The sequence below is a fragment of the Globicephala melas genome, chromosome 20, assembly GCF_963455315.2.
Source record: "Globicephala melas chromosome 20, mGloMel1.2, whole genome shotgun sequence".
Lineage (NCBI taxonomy): Eukaryota > Metazoa > Chordata > Mammalia > Artiodactyla > Delphinidae > Globicephala > Globicephala melas.
This window is the reverse complement of record NC_083333.1, coordinates 58,299,092-58,321,286: the sequence shown is the minus strand read 5'-3', so window position 1 is coordinate 58,321,286 and position 22,195 is coordinate 58,299,092. Positions and strand designations below refer to the sequence as shown.

The window sequence follows — 22,195 nt, the reverse complement described above, 5'->3', positions numbered from 1 at the left end:
CCCTTTCCTAGTATCATGAGGTTTTCCAGTCCAACTTGTAGGAATAGGTACTATTCCTTCAACCCTGTGTTATATCCAGTTATTCTTATTATCAATCTTTTCATGTGGTTGTTTTCCTGTCATCAAGTAATTCCTCACACAAATGTACTGACCAATATTTTGTTGAATTCTCAAGAGATCCCTCTGCATATCTCCAGAGTTCCTTGTGCACTTCTTTTCTCTCTGATACTCTGCTTTGTGAACTCTAGTTACCTTGGGTTTCCCAGATTCTCAGCTCCATTTCCTCAGTCAGGAAGTCCACCAGTCTCTGCCTGGACTTCTCTTCCCTGTACCATGACCTGGAAACTCTCTCAGAGAAGTAAGTTAGGGCAATTATAGGGATCACTTCATTTATTTCCCATCTCCTGGGGATCACTGAACTTTATTGCCTGAGGTGCAGTTTCTTGAAAACTGTTGTTTCATATGTTCTGCCTGATTTTTTCATTGTTTCAGGTGGGAGGTTAAATTGGTCCTTGTTACTTCATCTTGGACAGAAGCCAAAGCATTCTTTAAGTCTGTTTTGTTTTGATACGGGGTCCAATTAAAGATTAGGCATTGCATGTCATGTCTTTGTTTCATTTAATGTAAAATATTTCCCTACTGTTTTTCTTTTTCAGTCTTTTATGACATTGGCATTTTTGAAGAGTCTAAGCCAGTTGTCTTGTAAATTGCCCCACAGTCTGGATTTGTCTGTTTCCTCATTAGATTGAAAGTAAACATTTTGGGGAAGAATACTATATAGGTGATGTATTCTTCATACTTCATCACTTCAGGTGGCCCAGTGCTGTTTGATCACTTGATTAAGGTGGTATCTTCCATATCTTTCCATTGTAAAGTTATTTTTCCCCTTGGTAATTGATAAATAATATGTGGGGTGATACTTTGGGATCAGTGAAGATCCTACTTTCAAACAACTCTTCACCCAACTGTGCATCAATGATAATCCTTGTCTGAATCGATTATTACATTGATAGTTGCAAAATGAGACTTTCCTAATTCTATCATTCGTTTTGCACTTATTAGCTGACATTATCCTATAAAGAAGAGCTCCCCCACTTTTCATTTTGAGTATCATTATGAATTCATGTGCTTTTTTCTAAATTCCCCCACTTTTCATTTTGAGTATCATTATGAACTCATGTGCTTTTTTCTAAATTAAGTATGTTATACCTTATTATAATAATAATGTTATTCTTTGGAATGTTCCTTTTGTCCAGATTGGCCAACGCAATCTCTGTTATTGGTTAACCACTCGATGCATTTTTATTACTAGAGTAATTTCTAATATATTACTACTCACAAATAGGAACCGAGAAAGGGACTACAGAACGTGTGGTCTTATTCAGACTCTTCTTAGAAGTCTGCCTTCTTCCTGTGTACTCTCAAACCAAAATGAGTCTTTTGGGTTGGAAGGAGATACTTCTGATTTAAAGCACAGATCAATGTCACCAAATTCTAATCTCTATTCCCTTTTTTCTAGGCATACTGTACATTCTGCAATCCTAATCCTTCTGTTGGGCACCTCTCTCCTCCTCTATATTTATTTACAACAGTCAAGAGCAGCAATTGGCCAACCGGCCCCTATCCAGTTCTCCATTCCATATGCCCCAAGAACTCCTTTTTGCACTGGTCTGTGGTGGCCTTGGCCTACCTCTTCTACCTACTCAAGTAACTCTTTTACCACGAATTTAATTACCTGTGTTTCCATTTATAGGATCTTACCTAGCCATATGGCCTGCTGCCTTTGCCAATTTAAAAATACTATTGAGGGCTTCCCTGGTGGCGCAGTGGTTAAGAGTCCGTCTGCCGATGCAGGGGACGGGGGTTTGTTACCCGGTCTGGGAGGAACCCACATGCCGCGGAGCGGCTGGGCCCGTGAGCCATGGCTGCTGATCCTGCATGTCCGGAGCCTGTGCTCCGCAACAGGAGAAGCCACATCAGTGAGAGGCCCGCGTACCACCAAAAAAAATAAAATAAAATAAAAAATAAAATAAATAAATAAAAATACTATTGAGGTTGTCTGTAAGACAGTCAAGCTGAGTTGTGACGGTGAATGCTTGACAGACGTCACACGTTGTGGTGAGTCTCAGTTGCGGGATAATAAATTTTTAATTTAATTTTTATTTTAATTTTTAATCAATGATGATAAATTTTAAAATGAATGATGTAATTGCAATATTTTAATTCATTCATTCAGAGTTCCAGCTCCCTAAGTTTCTGAGAACTACCCCTTTGCTAAAAATTAGACTATTGGTTACATTATTAAGCTAATAATAGCTCAGTTACATTGTTAACTTAATAATGTAACTGATCCACATACATAAAGGAACAAGAGAAAGGAATGGAAAGGAGAAGGGAATTATCATTAATGGCCACATATCCCATGCTGTGCTCTCTGCAAATGAGAACTTATTCATATAGTGCATCATAGTTTGTAAACTGATTTTATATTCATTAGGTCTTAAGTACCCTTTGTCTTATAGGACAGGTGTAAATATATTATTGTTTATTTTGTTTGTTTCTGCAATTTTATAAATAGTAAAAGTGTTACTGTTTCATGTCCTATTTGGCACCTGAGAGTTTCTGGTTCCATAACCAGAAGCTGCTACCTAGCCCTTCTAATGGATGGGAGAGATAGTTTATTCTTAGACTGTCTAGCTCTGTATTTGCTCTGAATCTCAAGCTTTTCTATCCACAAAACACTCAGGGGCTTTCAACTATTTTTCTATATATTAGAGTTATTGGCACTAACTTTTTAAAAAGCGTGGGCTCGTGTGCGCAGGCGCAGTCCGCTTGTGCCCTGAGCCGCACATGCGGGGTGAAGGTAGGATGGTGGATTTGGTACCTTTTGTGGTTGCCATCGGTGGTGACAAAACCTTGCTGGTGTGGGAGCTGTGATCTGGACCCACGGCCGAGACCTTGCAAGTGAGCCGAGCCGGGGCAGAGGGAGGGGTGGAGGAAGCCGCCCCGCGCCCCAGTAACTGGGACTGCTTCGGTACCTCATCTGCCTGTGGTCTCCGCTGAGAGGAATCTTAGTTCTAGAGCTGACCTGAGCAGCCAGCTCGCCCCCATAGATTTTTGAGAGATAGTTCCCAACTGACGGCATCGCCTCCTAATGCTTCTCGGAGCTAAGGATTTCAGAGGGAAACTTGTTCATGAAATGAGAAGTGTTTGGAGTTGCAGGCTTACCACAGTTACCTGTGCCGAAGGGCTGGCAGAATATAAGGGAAAGGGTGGTTTGGTTTCCCGGGCGTGAAATTTCCTGCACTTACTTAGCGTGGGACCAGCCTACAGCATTCTCTGTTCACAGTCTTCTCCCACTTTGGCCTTCTGTAGTCGGTCCAAGTCTTCGCAAACGCAGCAGTGGCTGGTCCTGGGTTCTATGCCATCATTAAGTTTTATTCAGCAAGGGATGCCCACAGAGCCCAAAAGGCATGCAACCAGAAGCAGCTTTTTCACACATCTCCAGTGAAGGTGGGTCCAAATGTGGAATTCGTCGCTCTACTGGGATGAAGTGCTGAATTTAAAGCTAATTGGCCATCGGGAATTCCCTGGCGGTCCACTGGTTAGGACGCTGCACTTTCACTGCTGAGGGCCCGGGTTCAATCCCTGGTCAGGGAACTAAGATCCCGGGGGGGGGGGGGGCGGAAATGGCCAGCGTTTGTACAGCACTGTGCTGTACAGAATGCTCTCAGATGCACTGCTCCACTGATCCCCCAGTTCTCCAGTTCTTTCTTTCTTTTTTTTAGATGAAGAAACTCGAAATCAGGATGGTTAAGTGACTTACTTAAAGTTCATGACAGCAAATGTGGAAACTAGAGGCCAAATGCAAAGTTGACTGATGTTAAACCCCATGTCATTTTATGCTGCCCCTTAATTTAAGAAATCTTCACAAGAGTCTTCCTTATATTTACTTTTATGTGGATTTTAAATGTGTGAGGTTGACAAAAATTTTTTTTAATTAATTAATTAATTTTTGGCTGCATTGGGTCTTGTTGCTGCGCCCCGGCTTTCTCTAGTTGCGGTGAGTGGGGGTTGCTCTTCATTGCGGTGCGTGGGCTTCTCATCGCGACGGCTTCTCTTGTTGCAGAACACGGGTTCTAGGCATGTGGGCTTCAGTAGTTGTGGTTCACGGGCTCTAGAGCACAGGCTCAGTAGTTGTGGCACATGGGCTTAGCTGCTCTGCGGCATGTGGGATCTTCATGGACCAGGGATCGAACTCGTGTCCCCTGCATTGGAAGGCAGACTCTTAACAACTCTGCCACCAGGGAAGTCCTGAGCTTGCCAAACTTTTGTCAGATGTAACATAAAGGAGGCTTCATCATCATCATCACTCTCAAACTGCCTATTCAGAACCCCCTTCAGATTCCAGAGGATCATTAAAATATTCTTTAATGCACTGTAGAAAACTTATTCCATATCAATATGCCATCCAATTTTACTTCCCCAGAATGAACATTTCATTATGTGCCTCCATTCAGCCACCATTCCTTTTTCAAGGACCTTTTCACTTCCTCTGAATAAGTGAGTGAGGCTTAGATTTCCCAGACCTTTCACTTTATAATTGTGTGTCTTCTCTGATTGGCTTCTTGCTCTGGCTACTTCCTACTGACCTTGCTGCTTATTCTCACCCATATTTCTTTACTCACTAATTTCACCTTTATTGAATCTGAGAACTCTCCTCAGATGTGACTCCAGGTACACTACCTCCCACTTCTGTACCCTGTTTAACACCCTCTTCAATCCTGGCTGTACCCCCTGGGATTGAAATGATTTTGTGTCAGACATTCCTCAATTTGCGGACCCTGCAACCATTTCACATAACCACTCAGATATTACAGATGATCCTGGAAAGATTATGAAACAGTTACGTGGTATCAGTTGTGAGTAATGAATTCTTTTCTTATATTGGACATTAAGACCATTGCATAAGCTTAGGTTCTGAGATTTTCACAGCATAAAGCCCATCACTGATAAAATAATGAAGAAAAATTTCTACAAGTCACTGTAGTGTTGAGAGGAAAGGACATTCGTATTAGATTTCTTTATTTAATGCAGAGTCTTAGTTTAGTACCCACACCCCCGAAATTGTTATCTACTTTAATTATGCGTTCTTTTTAAATTTTATTTATTTATTTATTTGGTTGCACCGGGTCTTAGTTGCAGCAGGCAGGCTCCTTTCGTTGTGGCTCACAGCCTCCTTAACTGTGGCGTATGAACTCTTAGTTTCAGCATGCATGTGAGACCTAGTTCCTTGACTAGGGATTGAACCCGGGCCCCCTGCATTGGGAGCATGGAGTCTTAACCACTGCAGCAGCAGGGAAGTTCCAAATCTGTGTTCTTTAACTCATTGGCAGGTATACATATTTCTTATCTTTTTTCCCCTGCATTTTTAAAAAATACAGAAAAGAGAATAACATCTTAAAATAAAATGAAGGAAAGGCCTAATGTATCTGAGTTTTTCTCAGTAGCATGAAGGGAAATGTTTGCCAGCAAGAACTGTGGCAAGGTTATCCCAGATGTTAGCTGTCTCTACTACTCAGGAGCTCAGAGCCCTTCTGAAGCTTCATAATTGTCCAGGACAGCTCCATTATGACTCAACATACAGAGCCTAGCCTCCCATGCGACACTCAATATTTAAAAATTAGTCTTCATTTCTCCTTCCCAGAAAGTAGCTTCAGTTGGAGAAAGTAATTTCATTTTCTTATGTGCTCATTCATTCACTCAGTCACCAGACCATCACTCTATTATATGCCAAGATCTATGCTTGTTTCTGGTAATAAGGAAAGAATAATATATGGTTCCTTCAAGCACTTAAGGAGTTCATAAACTAGTGACAGAGGAAGATGCACAAACAAATCAATAAAGAAGTAACAATGCTTTCACTTTATTTGTATTATTTGAATTTTATGACTATATTTATATACTACACCCTGTTCAAAGTGGAAATAGACATTTAAGAAAGAACTAGTGATGTAAAAAATCCACAGTAATATGTAAATGACTTAGGGAGTTAAGACTGGAAATATTTGCACTTTCAAAGAAGCTTGTTAATGCAGATGAACCTCTAATTCTTTTGGTTACTTTATTTACATTTATAGACGTATATGTCTTCCCTCTTCTAACAGGCATTAGTAACATGGGGAGGGGGTGCTACAGATTAAGGTCCTAATTCAGTGGCAGGCCCATCTTATCTCCTCTTCAGGTCATATTCTCAAGCAGGAGCTACAGGATGAGACAACTAAAACAGTTCACTTCCTTTGCTTACCCCCAGCCCCATAATAGGCTTCTGCTGGGCTTCTTTGGTTGCTTTCATCATCACTTTCACCACCAGAGGTCAGGGAACCTTCCGGTTAATCAGGGGCCCTGGAAATGATGCAGAAAGTACTGACTTAAAAGTAATAAATAACATTTATTTAGGGCTCACTGTGAACTCATTGCTTAAAATGTCCTACTTAATCTTCACAACCACTCTATGAAATTGGTATTGATAAATCTCAGGTATATCCAAAATAAGTCTCTATGTAGGGTTGTGATAATTTTAGGTCTTTTATGTCTTTAGGTTCATTTCGGCACTAGACATAAGACGGTTGAACATAATACACTTGCCCTAAACAGCTCCAGATGCCAAGAATTGTCAAATTACTACTTTGGTTTCCATGGGTGGTCAAAAAGGATCATCAGGGTAAACTCTGTAGATTTTCTTTGACTAACCAGACTCCTTTCAACATTGAACTCCTAGACTTTAGAGAGAAGAATAGAACAGGGCTCTGGGGAGGATGTGTGAGAGGCTTCCACATGGAAGTATCTGAGCATTGGCCTGCCACCTAGAATTAGTGATAATCTCAATGACTTGGATGGTGGTGTTCATAGTTTTCTCCAGTATTTGTATGGTATATAATAAAAAATAGTTGTCCATATCTAGTCATTCATTTGCAAGTCTCACTTGATTTTGAAGCTATAGAATACCTAAACTATTACCTCGGATTGCTGGAGTTTATTTTTTATTTATAACAACAGAATATGTTGAAGTCTAGGCTTTAATTCAAAATCCTAAGAGCTTCAGGATATTTCTAACCTTGAAGAAAGGGAAAATGAAGATATTGTGACATGACTTCCGAAGCAAAGCCTGAAGTTCTTCTGTGATTAGGGGTGGTGTTCCCCTCCCATGAGTGCAGGAGTTCTGGAGTTGGCATGGCTGAGGAACCTTTGGATAAGTTGGAGGAAGGTATGTGTGTGTGTGCCCAGGTGAGGGAGTGGGATTTCTCTTTTTTCCTTTCTTTCTGAAACTCAACTTTTCAAACATCATCACCTTTGCTAAGCAACTAAAACCCTGGGCAAAATTTTTCTGCCTGACAATATAGGTTTTTATCTTAGGCAATACCTGACACCACCATAAACTTTAGAATTTTAGAACTGACTGACTGCCAAGAAGCTTAGGAGGAGGGAAAATTAGTTAGGTTTTTTTTGGTTAATAATTTGTGCTAAATAGTCCTTCAAATACAGATGTCTTCTGGCCTTCAGTTATCCCAAAAAAATCATTGTCTAAAGATTGAAATAGATGACTTCTGGGAAGATAGTGGAAGAGTAAGACGCGGAGATCACCTTCCTCCCCACAGATACACCAGAAATACATCTACACGTGGAACAACTCCTACAGAACACCCACTGAACACTGGCAGAAGACCTCAGACCTCCAAAAAGGCAAGAAACCTCCCCACGTACCTGGGTAGGGCAAAAGAAAAAAGAATAAACAGAGACAAAAGGATAGGGACAGGACTTGCACCAGTGGGAGGGAGCTGTGAAGGAGGAAAGGTTTCCACACACTAGGAAGCCCCTTCGTGAGCAGAGACTGCGAGTGGCAGAGCAGGGGAGCTTCGGAGCCGCAGAGCAGAGGACAGCAACAGGAGTGTGGAGGGCAAAGCGGATAGATTCCCGCATAGAGGATCGGTGCCGACCGGCACTCACCAGCCCAAGAGGCTTGTCTGCTCCCCCGCCGCAGCGAGCGGGGCTGGGAGCTGAGGCTCGGGCTTCGGTCGGAGCGCAGGGAGAGGACTGGTGTTGGCGGCGTGAACACAGCCTGAAGGGGGTTAGTGCGCCACGGCTGGCTGGGAGGGAGTCCATGGAAAAGTCTGGACCTGCCGAAGAGGCTAGAGACTTTTTCTTCGCTCTTTGTTTCCTGATGCGCGAGGAGAGGGGATTAAGAATGCTGCTTAAAGGAGTTCCAGAGGCGGGCGCGAGCCGAGGCTAAAAGCGCGGACCCCAGAGACAGACATGAGACGGTAAGGCTGCTGCTGCCGCCACCAAGAAGCCTGTGTGTGAGCACAGGTCACTATCCACACCCCCCTTCCTGGGAGCCTGTGCAGCCCGCCACTGCCAGGGTCCCATGATCCAGGAACAACTCCCCTGGGAGAATGCATGGCGTGCCTCAGGCTGGTGCAACGTCATGCCGGCCTCTGCCGCCGCAGGCTTGCCCTGCACTCCGTGACCCTCCCTACCCCCCGGCATGAGTGAGCCAGAGCCTCCGAATCAGCGGCTCCTTTAACCCCATCCTGTCTGAGCAAAGAACAGACGCCCTCCGGAGATCTACAGGCAGAGGCGGGGCCAAATCCAAAGCTGAGCCCCTGGGAGCTGTGACAACAAAGAAGAGAAAGGGAAATCTCTCCCAGCAGCCTCAGTAGCAGCGGATTAAAGCTCCACAATCAACTTGATGTACCCTGCATCTGTGGAACACATGAATAGACAAAGAATCATCCCAAATTAAGGAGGTGGACTTTGAGAGCAGGATTTATTATTTTTTCCCCTTTTCCTTTTTTGTGAGTGTGTATGTGTATGCTTCTGTGTGAGATTTTGTTTGTATAGCTTTGCTTCCACCATTTTCCTACGGTTCTATCCATCTGTTTTTGTTTCTTTTAAATTTTTCCTTTATAATTATTTTTTTAAATAACTTTATTTTATTTTACTTTATCTTCATTCTTTCTTTCTTTCCTTCCCTCCTTTAGACAACGATTCATCCAAATTGAGGAGATGGACTTTGAGAGCAGGATTTATGATTTTTTTCCCCCTTTTCCTCTATTTGTGAGTGTGTATGTGTATGCTTCTGTGTGAGATTTTGTCTGTATAGCTTTGCTTCCACCATTTGTTCCAGGGTTCAATCCATCCGTTTTTTTTCCCACTTAGTAATTATTTATTTTATTTTAATAATATTATTGTATTTTATCTTAATTTATTTTATTTATCATCTTATTTTCCATCCTTCCCTCCTTCTTTCCTTCCTTCCTTCCTCCCTCTCTCCCTCCCACCCTCCCTCCCTCCCTTCTTTCTTTCTTTCTTTCTACTTCTACTAATTCTTTCTTTCTACTTTTTCTCCCTTTTCTTCTGAGCCGTGTGAATGAAAGGCTCTTGGTGCTCCAGCCAGGAGTTAGTGCTGTGCCTCTGAGGTGGGAGAGCCAACTTCAGGACACTGGTCCACAAGAGACCTCCCAGCTGCACATAATATCAAATGGTGAAAATCTCCCAGAGAACTCCATCTCAACACAAGCACCCAGCTTTACTCAACGACCAGCAAGCTACAGTGCTGGACACCCTATGCCAAACAACTAGCAAGACAGGAACACAACACCACCCATTAGCAGAGAGGCTGCCCAAAATCATAATAAGTCGACAGACACCCCAAAACAAACCACAAGATGTGGACCTGCCCACCAGAAAGACAAGATCCAGCCTCATCCACCAGAACACAGGCACTAGTACCCTCCACCAGGAAGCCTACACAACCCACGGAACCAACCTTAGCCACTGGGGACAGACACCAAAAACAACAGGAACTACGAACCTGTAGACTGCAAAAAGGAGACCCCAAACACAGTAAGATAAGCAAAATGAGAAGACAGAAAAACACACTGCAGATGAAGGAGCAAGATAAAAACTCACCAGACCTAACAAATGAAGAGGAAATAGGCAGTCTACCTGAAAAAAAATCAGAATAATGGTAGTAAAGATGATCCAAAATCTTGGAAATAGAATAGACAAAATACAAGAAACGTTTAACAAAGACCTAAAAGAACTAAAGATGAAACAAACAACAATGAACAACACAATAAATGAAATTAAAAATACTCTAGATGGGATCAATAACAGAATAACTGAGGCAGAAAACCGGAAACGTGACCTAGAAGATAAAATAGTGGAAATAACTACTGCAGAGCAGAATACAGAAAAAAGAATGAAAAGAACTGAGGACAGTCTCAGAGAGCTCTGGGACAACATTTAATGCACCAACATTTGAATTAATGGGGTTCCAGAAGAAGAAGAGAAAAAGAAAGGGACTGAGAAAATATTTGAAGAGATTATAGTTGAAAACTTCCCTAATATGGGAAAGGAAATAGTAAATCAAGTCCAGGAAGCACAGAGAGTCCCATACAGGATAAATCCAAGGAGAAATATGCCAAGACACATATTAATCAAACTGTCAAAAATTAAATACAAAGAAAGCATATTAAAAGCAGCAAGGGAAAAACAACAAATAACACACAAGGGAATCCCCATAAGGTTAACAGCTGATCTTTCAGCAGAAAATCTGCAAGCCAGAAGGGAGTGGCAGGATATATAGAAAGGGAAGAAGGAGAAAAACCTGCAACCAAGATTACTCTACCCAGCAAGGATCTCATTCATATTTGATGGAGAAATTAAAACCTTTACAGACAAGCAAAATCTCAAAGAGTTCAGCACCACCAAACCAGCTCTACAACAACTGCTAAAGGAACATCTCTAGGGAAGAAACACAAGAGGAGGAAAAGACCTACAATAATGAAAACAAAACAATTAATAAAATGGGAATAGGAACATACATGTCAATAATTACCTTAAATGCTCCCACCAAAAGACACAGATTGGCTGAATGGATACAAAAACAAAAGCCATATATATGCTGCCTACAAGAGACCCACTTCAGACCTAGGGACACATACAGACTGAAAGTGAGGGGATGGAAAAAGTTATTCCATGCAAATGGAAACCAAAAGAAAGCTGGAGTAGCAATTCTCATATCAGACAAAACAGACTTTAAAATAAAGACTATTAGAAGAGACAAAGAACACTACATAATGATAAAGGGATCGATCCAAGAAGATATAACAATTGTAAATATTTATGCACCCAACATAGGAGCACCTCAATACATAAGGCAAATACTAACAGCCATAAAAGGAGAAATCGACAGTAACACATTCATAGTAGGAGACTTTAACACCCCACTTTCAGCAATGGACAGATCATCCAAAATGAAAATAAATAAGGAAACACAAGCTTTAAATGATACATTAAACAAGATGGACTTAATTGATATTTATAGGACATTCCATCCAAAAACAACAGAATACACATTTTTCTCTAGTGCTCACAGAACATTCTCCAGGATAGATCATATCTTGGGTCACAAATCAAGCCTTGGTAAATTTAAGAAAATTGAAATTGTATCAAGTATCTTTTCCAAACACAACGATATGAGACTAGATATCAATTACAGGAAAAGATCTGTAGAAAATACAAACACATGGAGGCTAAACAACACACTACTTAATAACGAAGTGATCACTGAAGAAATCAAAGAGGAAATCAAAGTATAACTAGACAAAAATGACAGTGGAGACAAGACGACCCAAAATCTATGGGATGCAGCAAAAGCAGTTCTAAGAGGGAAGTTTATAGCAATACAATCCTACCTTAAGAAACAGGAAACATCTCGAATAAACAACCTAACCTTGCACCTAAAGCAATTAGAGAAAGAAGAAGAAAAAACCCCAAAGTTAGCAGAAGGAAAGAAATCATAAAAATCAGATCAGAAATAAATGAAAAAGAAATGAAGGAAACGATAGCAAAGATCAATAAAACTAAAAGCTGGTTCTTTGAGAAGATAAACAAAATTGATAAACCATTAGCTAGACTCATCAAGGAAAAAAGGGAGAAGACTCAAATCAATAGAATTAGAAATGAAAAAGGAGAAGTAACAACTGACACTGCAGAAATACAAAAGATCATGAGAGTTTACTACAAGCAACTCTATGCCAATAAAATGGACAACCTGGAAGAAATGGACAAATTCTTAGAAATGCACAACCTGCCAAGACTGAATGAGGAAGAAATAGAAAATATGAACAGACCAATTACAAGCACTGAAATTGAAACTGTGATTAAAAATCTTCCAACAAACAAAAGCCCAGAACCAGATGGCTTCACAGGTGAATTCTATGAAACATTTAGAGAAGAGCTAACACCTATCCTTCTCAAACTCTTCAAAAATATAGGAGAGGGAGGAACACTCCTAAACTCATTCTACGAGGCCACCATCACCCTGATACCAAAACCAGAAAAGGATGTCACAAAGAAAGAAACCTACAGGCCAATATCACTGATGAACATAGATGCAAAAATACTCAACAAAATACTAGCAAACAGAACCCAGCAGCACATTAAACGGATCATACACCATGATCAAGTGGGATTTATTCCAGGAATGCAAGGATTCTTCAATATATGCAAATCAATCAACATGATACACCATATTAACAAATTGAAGGAGAAAAACCATATGATCATCTCAATAGATGCAGAGAAAGCTTTTGACAAAATTCAACACCCATTTATGATAAAAAGCCTTCAGAAAGTAGGCATAGAGGGAACTTTCCTCAACATAATAAAGGCCATATATGACAAACACACAGGCAACATCATCCATATGGTAAAAAACTGAAAGCATTTCCACTAAGATCAGGAGAAAGACAAGGTTGCCCACTCTCAACACTGTTATTCAACATAGTTTTGGAAGTTTTAGCCACAGCAATCAGAGAAGAAAAGGAAATAAAAGGAATCCAAATCGGAAAAAAAGAAGTAAAGCTGTCATTGTTTTCAGATGACATGATACTATACATAGAGAATCCTAAAGATGCTACCAGAAAACTACTAGAGCTAATCAATGAATTTGGTAAAGTAGAAGGATACAAAATTAATGCACAGAAATCTCTTGCATTCCTATACACTAATGATGAAAAATCTGAAAGTGAAATTAATAAAACACTCCCATTTACCATTGCAACAAAAAGAATAAAATATCTACGAATAAACCTACCTAAGGAGACAAAAGACCTGTATGCAGAAAATTATAAGACACTGATGAAAGAAATTAAAGATGATACAAATAGATGGAGAGATATAGCATGTTCTTGGATTGGAAGAATCAACATTGTGAAAATGACTCTACTACCCAAAGCAATCTACAGATTCAATGCAATCCCTATCAAACTACCAATGGCATTTTTCACAGAACTAGAACAAAATATTTCACAATTTGTATGGAAACACAAAAGACCCAGAATAGCCAAAGCAATCTTGAGAACGAAAAATGGAGCTGGAGGAATTAGGCTCCCTGGCTTCAGACTATACTACAAAGCTACAGTAATCAAGACAGTATGGTACTGGCACAAAAACAGAAATATAGATCAATGGCACAGGATCGCAAGCCCAGAGATAAACCCATGCACATATGGTCACCTTATCTTTGATAAAGGAGGCAGGAATATACAGTGGAGGAAGGACAGCCTCTTCAATAAGTGGTGCTGGAAAAACTTGACAGGTACATGTAAAAGTATGAGATTAGATCACTCCCTAACACCATACACAAAAATAAGCTCAAAATGGATTAAAGACCTAAATGTAAGGCCAGAAACTATCAAACTCTTAGAGGAAAACATAGGCCGAACACTCTATGACATAAATCACAGCAAGGTCCTTTTTGACCCACCTCATAGACAAATGGAAGTAAAAACAAAAATAAACAAATGGGACCTAATGAAACTTCAAAGCTTCTGCACAGTGAAGGAAACCATAAAGAAGACCAAAAGACAACCCTCAGAATGGGAGAAAATATTTGTAAATGAAGCAACTGACCAAGGATTAATGTCCAAAATTTATAAGCAGCTTATGCAGCTTAATAACAAAAAAAACAAACAACCCAATCCAAAAATGGGCAGAAGACTTAAGTAGACATTTCTCCAAAGAAGATATACAGACTGCCAACAGACACATGAAAGTATGCTCAACATCACTAATCATTAGAGAAATGCAAATCAAAGCTCCAATGAGATATCATCTCACACCAGTCAGAATGGCCGTCATCAGAAAATCTAGAAACAATAAATGCTGGAGAGGGTGTGGAGAGAAGGGAACCCTCTTGCACTGTTGGTAGGAATGTAAATTGATACAGCCACTGTGGAGAAAAGTATGGAGGTTCCTTGAAAAACTACAAATAGAACTACCATATGACCCAGCAATCCCACTACTGGGCATATACCCTGAGAAAACCAAAATTCAAAAAGAGTCATGTACCAAAATGTTCATTGCAGCTCTATTTACAATAGCCCAGAGATGGAAACAACCTAAGTGTCCATCATCGGATGAATGGATAAAGAAGATGTGGCACATATATACAATGGAATATTACTCAGCCATAAAAAGAAACGAAATTGAGCTATTTGTAATGAGGTGGATAGACCTAGAGTCTGTCATACAGAGTGAAGTAAGTCAGAAAGAGAGAGACAAATACCGTATGCTAACACATATATATGGAAGTTAAGAAAAAAGAATGTCATGAAGAACCTAGGGGTAAAACAGGAATAAAGACAGAGACTTACTAGAGAATGGACTTGAGGATATGGGGAGGGGAAAGGGTAAGCTGTGACAAAGCGAGAGAGAGGCATGGACATATATACACTACCAAACATAAGGTAGATAGCTAGTGGGAAGCAGCCGCATAACACAGAGAGATCAGCTCGGTGCTTTGTGACCGCCTGGAGGGGTGGGATAGGGAGGGTGGGAGAGAGGAAGATGCAAGAGGGAAGAGATATGGGAACATATGTATATATATAACTGATTCATTTTTTTGTGAAGCAGAAGCTAACACACCATTGTAAAGCAATATACTCCAATAAAAAATAATAAAAATAAAATAATGTTCCCCAAGCAAAAAAATAAATAAATAAATAAAATAAAATGATGTTAATGCTGTGGGTCCAGAGACCATACTCTGAGAACCACTGCTCTATACCATATTGCTCTCATTCCTCTTTTGGGTAAACCTGGAGACAAGAAGACCAGCTTTGTTTCCAACAGCCACATCTCTTTTCAAAGATGCCAACTGAAGACACCAAATCAAGTATGTGACAGCCTGTGTTGAGTCTGAAGTTGACCTCATTGTTAGGAGTTTAAAGATACAGATACAACCCCAGTTACCACAGTGCTGACTCAAAGTGTAAGACACTTGAACTCATGTATCAGAGGGACATTCTCTGAGGCTGGCATGATCTCTGCCACCATGAGCTGAAATACAGTCACGGCCAACAGTATGGTCACTCCCAGGGAGACCTTTTCACCAGAGGCTGCTGGGAGATAAAAACTCAAGGGAGCCAGAAAAAATATGAGGACACATGGGATGAGGAGGTTGACGATATAGAAAGAGAACCGCCACTTTAGAAGGAGAGTGAATGTCACATCCGGGTAAGGCTCAGAGCAGCAGCCATAGGAGATCACATTCTTCACAGCAGGCATGCCATGCACCTCCCACTCTAAATCTTTGATGAAGTCGGAGAGGTCTCCGCTGTCCAGGGCATTGAATATATCCACCTGATTTCCATTGTAGGTCCAGGAACCAAAGGTCAGGTTGCACTGCTGATTATCAAAGGGGAAGTAGGTGACATCCACCACACAGGAGCTTTTGGTGATGGCTGGTGCATCCCAGGTGATCAGCCCATCATACCGCAGGACCACGTTGGTGTTCACAGGCTCAGAAGATTCATCATCAGCCCTGGAGGTGAGAGGAGGAAAATGAGAGCTGCTCTCCAGGACAACTCACCAAACTCCTTACCCCCGATAGCTCACCGCCCTGTGCCCATCACTTCAGTGTCTTGGCAATGGATCACCATTCCTTGTCACCCTGGCTTGAAAGTATGGAATCAACTCTAATTTGCCCTTCTTCTCCATTTCCTGTGAATAGTTAGGGCCGAGTTCTCTTGGATTCTTTCTTTAAAGCATGTCTGCTTTATGTCCCTTCCTCTCCATTCCCAGTGCCACTCTCTTGGTCCAGGTATAATGATTCAAACATCCAGACAAAAAGTAAACGAGGCTAAAATCTAACAGGGGGCTCTGCTTACCTGATTTTGTTAACTGTGGACACAAGAATATTAAAGTAACTTTTTGTTGCTGTTGGAAAAAAAATATTGAAATAAACTCTTGTGTAAATGTTCAGTCCTTTGCCTTCTATAGAAGGGCCTGAGCAGAAAAAGTAAACGTAGATCCCTAGAAAGGGGATTCCTATTGGTACTGAGTTTTCTCTTAGAATCAATGGCACTTGGGCTTAGGGTTTTAAGTCAGAGGCAGGGCTGTTAGCGAATTGAGTGGAGGATGCTCCACCATCCACCTGAGTGGGTGATGGTTGAGGAGAGGCCAGATCATCTGCACTACCACCAAATCTATCTCACTGTATGAATCCAGCCCTTTATGCCCAGGAGAGCAGGGTCTGTAGCCGTGTAGCCTCAGCTTGTCCATTTGAAATCTGTGAGTATTATGAAAGTTGTGCCATGTTCTTGGTTTGCATTTACCATCAAGTATTATAGGAACTTTGAGAATAGATCTGAGCAGTAAAATGTGCCATGCCAGGGTATACCTACAACAGAGACATTCAACCGCACCCCAGTGTTGTGCCTGCCCTTAATCACTAAGATAATGATCTAAGAATCACAGATGCATTTTTAGTTTTAAACATATAACCTAGAAATCAGTTATTCAGATAGGCATTTTAAATTCATCTTTTTTTGTTGGATTTAGGGTCATTATCATTCCTTATGAAAAGGAAGGTAACCCAGAAGCTTGCTATTCAGAAGGCTATGATAGATGCATTCCAGAAACTGCTGATAGTGGTTTTAGGTAAGACCTTTTTGATTGTCCTTGAAGTGCTTCAGTTTCAGTGAGCAAATAAACTTATTTGAAAAGTTAATTGGATGAAAATAATGGTTATCTAAAACATTGCATATTCTTTCATTCACCAGATGTTTTCACAGCAGCAGTCTTAAATTTGTTCTTTATGGCATTTATGAGAAAAACGACAGCAAATATTATTGTCCCCAGTGTTTAGATGTAGAATGACTTGCCTCAGTTCATACAGAATGTGTTTGATCCAGTTCTTCCTCAATTGCTTGCTTATCATATAGAATAGTGTAGTGATTATAAGTCTTGGACACCTGTGTTTGAGTCCTAACTTTGTGTCTTAGATTGTTTTGTTGCTGTTGTCGCAATTTTAGTTTTTTCTAGCCAGAGACATTTGAAGGTATTTAATATCTGTAAGCTGCAATTTCTTTATCTGCAAATAGGGTTAGTAATTCAGCTTACCACCAAATGGGGGATATTGTAAGAGTAAATGAAATGATGAATGTAAAAAGCTTAGAACTATGCCTGAAACATAGTAAGCAGACAATATATATTGACTATTATTAATATTATTGTTGTTTTTTTGTTGAAGAGTTTATTAGATTATGTTTTTGGAGTCAATTTAATTTCAGCTTCCATTTCTGATATATTGGGTGAATATGATTCTTATATAATAATCGGCTACGTTTTTGTGAGCCTTGAAAGTGGTCATGCTACCACCAGAGCGTTGATTGTGTTCCCTATCGAGTTATATAGCAGTGAGAATGTCACAGGCAGTGCCCAAAGGAAACTTTATGATTAGTAGATTCCCTGAAGAGAATTGCTCACCTGCTTCACAGCCCTGCAGGCTGAGAGACTGAGAAATCCTAGCTAAGTTGTCTGAGACCTTATTTGCTTGTAAGAGTTGACCCTGGATTGGTCTTGGACTTCCAGCCTGGGCAATCCTTCCAAGGAAGTTTGACTTCCCTGGTCATCAGGCAAAATCTCCATCAGCTGTCAAATCTGGGTAACAACCTTTAAGAACCAAACTAAATGTCTGGGTTGTTTGTTCCTAATATGCCAAGGTATTCCTTATATGTACTCAAAACTTTTTTTTAGACCAAAAAGCCTGGTGGCTCTAGCTTGCCTTGAGGAAAGCTGTATTGTTCAAAAGGTACATGGGCCAGTTGCTGCCAGTGGAGTGTTCAAATTCTGTCTGTCTCTGTCTCCAAAGCTTTGTTCATTGTATCTGGTAGAATTTTGTTCCCAAGGAGTAGGCACTTGCCTTGCTTCTAATACGAAGTATCTATTATAGTCCAGTGGTATGTATCCCAGGTTTGAACTCACTTTGACCCCCACCTCATACCTTACTATGTAATTGTATTGTGATTGAACATTTTTGTTTCCACAGCTTTAATTCCTATGTCATTATTCCTTAGTTCTTATTTCTAAGATCATAAAAGTTTTTGAAACAAAGTTGATATTTCTTATATATTTTTTCACAAATAATTATGATAAAAACTGAAGTGTCAGATGAGGGAACTTCTAGGAAAATGCTCTTATTTTCTGCTTTTAGAAATCAAAAGGATGTCTAATTATTGGGTGCTACCATTGTATACAGGAAGTTTTAGAACAAGAACATTTCTGAATTGATTCTTGTTAACTTTATTTCAGAAAATGGTAAAATAGCTGTGGAAGAGAGACCCTGTGAAGAGGTCACAGGTGCTAGAAACGAAGAGGAACTACAGGATTTAATTCAAGTATGTGGAGATAAAAACTCAAGGGGTACACAGCCAGTGTAGCCATAATTCAAAATAACCAGCAGGATTTGGAAGACTTTGGCATGTCTACTCAGCTCTGTCATCCTTAGGATAATGTGAAACTCTGAAACTGCTTTTGAGGCAGGGAATTTCTAGGACTTTTCCAAGTCCCAAGCCTTGTCTCTGGCCCCTTATTTGAAGTTTGGAGAGCAGGATTGAGGGCCATCAGTGTACGTCTACAGTTGTGGACACAGAAGAAGACACAGGCCTTTTAGAACTCCCCTCAAATAGAATTGCAGGAATTTGGGAACAAAGTAACTATGGCCTTAAGTGTGATTATGCTACAGAGTTTAAAAACTATTCATGTCTTTCAAGTAAGGTGTATAACCCAAATCTCATAATCACATATATATCTTGTGTTAAATATTTTGCCGAAGAACGTTTCTGTAAATCAATTATATGGATGCCTCGAATTAGGGATTAAGTTGTTAATGTAATTTCTAAAAGAAAACATTAATGTAGTGCATATAATATTTTTATTAAAAAGAAGCAAAAAATGTGTTTCATGTCATTGAGAGCTTTATTTGGGGCTAGATTGCTGATTATTTAACTCACCCCAATGTTGCAAAGTTTGTTTTGAAGGGAAGAAAGTAGAGAAAGAAAAGGTGGTTGTGTTCTGAAAAATGTAGATATTTTGATAGTTTTTCCCATAAAAAATAATTATTTTAATTCAATTTAAATCAGTCAAGGAAACTTCAAACTTATCCATGTTTGGGCTTTAAGAAGTCTAGCTTCCTGTGTAATGTAGGAGGAAAGGATTCCGTATTGATACTAAAGATTTCGGAAACCTGATTATAACAACAGATCCATTCCTAAATGAGGCCAATCTTGGAATCAGTTCCATTCAGAAATTCCATTCAGTTCCATTATGTGCTAGGTACTGGAAATAAGATGAATCTACTTCTCTCTTGGAGTTTAGGTGTTAAAGGTGTACCAGACAATTAAAAAGGACTAAAATTAAATAGATTATGAAAAGGACTGTGAAGAAAGTAAACTGGGTGCGAGTTACAGTATTTCAAGAAAATTACTTAACATGCTGACTTTAACATTCTAAGTGTCTTCTCCATGTGTGCACACAGGGTAGACCTCTGACAAGTGACACTGTAGTTTCTTCTAGATTAATGGCTCTGTTGAGACAAGGTGGGATGGGGGAAGTTTTCCCATGCTAATATAAAGGGTCATTCACTTGGTTTTAGACTCTCTTTCCCAGAATAAATTGCTCACCTGCCCCAAACCCCTCCTACGGAAGTTGTGGAGTCATCACTGATTCAGTGGTAACCCCTAATAACAGAGTGGTGAATGAATAATGAGACGTGAATACTGAGAGTTTGGAGGAAATGGCAACATTTTAGAACAATTTTAAGGTGTGTTCCCCTCCCGCCACCATAACTGGTGCTCATTTTGCAGGTCAGCTACTTTTCTTGTCAGGGAGGGAGGAAGGGAGGAAGAATGTCTCTCGGACTTCAGCTTTGAGGAGGAAGAGTTCAGATTGCCAGACTGGACTAGCACTCTTGAATTTCCCAGAATGCCACGTCCTGTGGTTTCCTTGGGAAGCTCTGCATCCTTCCCAACACCCCTCCACCCCTGGACTACTGGAGTTTGGGGTCACTCGGGTCTTTAGCCCAAATCCCGCCTCATTGTTTGTGGCCAGGGAGGGCAGGGAGGGGTTGGGAAGAAGGTCCCGGCAGGAGGTAATTGTCTCCTTTGTAAGGGGAAGGATGGCTTGCGCCCTGGGGACTCTGGGAAAAAGACCCACTCTGGTGGCGCGGATTGGATCTCCGTACAAACCTAATAACGGTGGTGTAACTAAAGATGTCATAAATAATGGGTGGGACGTTAGACGGGGGAGGCGTGCGCGGTTGCTAACGTGAGCTCTCGCGTTGGCGCTGGCATAGCGGTTCAAGCTTGGACGCAGGATGTGACTCCGGCTCCTCACTGGCCTGGGTCACTGCGCCTGGGAGCCGCCGCATGTTATGTCGCATCTGCGCCCTACGTCTCCTCCTCACATGGCAACGAGTGTGGCTTCTAGTCCAGGCAGTTCAGCCTCCGGAGTGGGCCCTGGACCCCGTGCAGGTGACACCCAACCCCCCGCGGCTGACCGAGGCTTGGTCTTCACACGCTTCAGAACCCCCTCCCAAATTGCTCCATGCCCTTACACCCCTGGTAGAAGCTGGGGGCTTTAATTACTTGACGTCCTCGTCTCCAGTCCAGATGTTGGCGCCTCATCAGGAGTTGACTGAGACTGAGTTTCCATACCCGGACACGGATTACGTTGGAGAGCTGCCTACAGATCAGTTTGCTGTTCCACATCATGATCTGAATAACTAGCAAACCCAACATCAAAAGCTCCCAGAGCCGGGTCCAGTGCTAGACTGGGATCAAAATCAGCCCTTTGTTCTGCTTTCTCGACACAAAAGTAAGACTAAACACATAGGTCTAGATCAGACTGAAGGTCACCAATCATTTGAAATACTTGTTCCAACTCTAGGTAGTAAGAGCTCAAAACCAATGAAGTTTATCGTTTCACCACCAAACCTGAAGAAAGATCTAGTTCAGCATCAACAGCTTGCCAAAGTTGTTGTTTGAACTATAGGCCAATTTCATAAAAACACTCAGGGTCTAGAACAACAGTTGCCGGATGATTATTTAGATCCCAGTATGGATGCCTTTTATCCTGAGGAGAGCATACCTAGGGATTTTTGGGGGATCCCAGATGTACCTCCAGAGCCCCCTGAGGAAGCTGAAATTTCTCCATCCCAGCAGGAGACCCAAGCTCATCATCCAGAGCTCACTGAGGAGGCTGAATCTTTACCCAGCAGGAGGTCCCTGCTCAGCATCCACAGACCCCTGAGGAGGTTGTATCTTTTTTACCCCAGGCAGAGGCCCAGCCTCAGCATCCAGATCCCAATGAAGAAGTAGAACCACTTCCACTTCAGCAAGACGCTCCATCTCAGCCTTCAGAGGCCTCTGAGGTACTAGAAACTTCAAGTCCTCAGGAGGTCCTAGCCCAGCCTTTGGAGACACTTAAGGAGTTTGTAGTTCAACCAGTAGCACATCATGGAGTAAATGAAACTCAGCAGTCAAACTTGTACAATGTAACTGTTAAACCTCTGGATCTGGCACTTACCATAACTCCACAGGTCACTAAAGAGGTTGAACCTTCTCCAGTCCAGCAGGAGGCCCCATCTCAGCCTCCAGAGTACCCCGAGGAGGTTGAACATTCTCCAGTCCACAGGAGACCCCATCTCAGCCTGCAGAGCACCCTGAGGAGGCTGAACCTTCTCTACTCCATCAAGAGGCCCCAGCTCAGGCTCCAGGGTTCCCTACATATATGTACTTCAAACTCCAGTGAGTGATGAGGTAGCATGTCTACCTGGTGCTCA

At 41.2% G+C, this 22,195-nt stretch overlaps 1 pseudogene; it reads left to right on the top strand.

Moving 5' to 3' along the window:
• The first annotated feature begins 2,868 nt into the window (after positions 1-2,868).
• LOC115849893 (RAD52 motif-containing protein 1-like) lies at positions 2,869-17,057 on the top strand (annotated as a pseudogene).
• Positions 17,058-22,195: the final 5,138 nt, after the last annotated feature.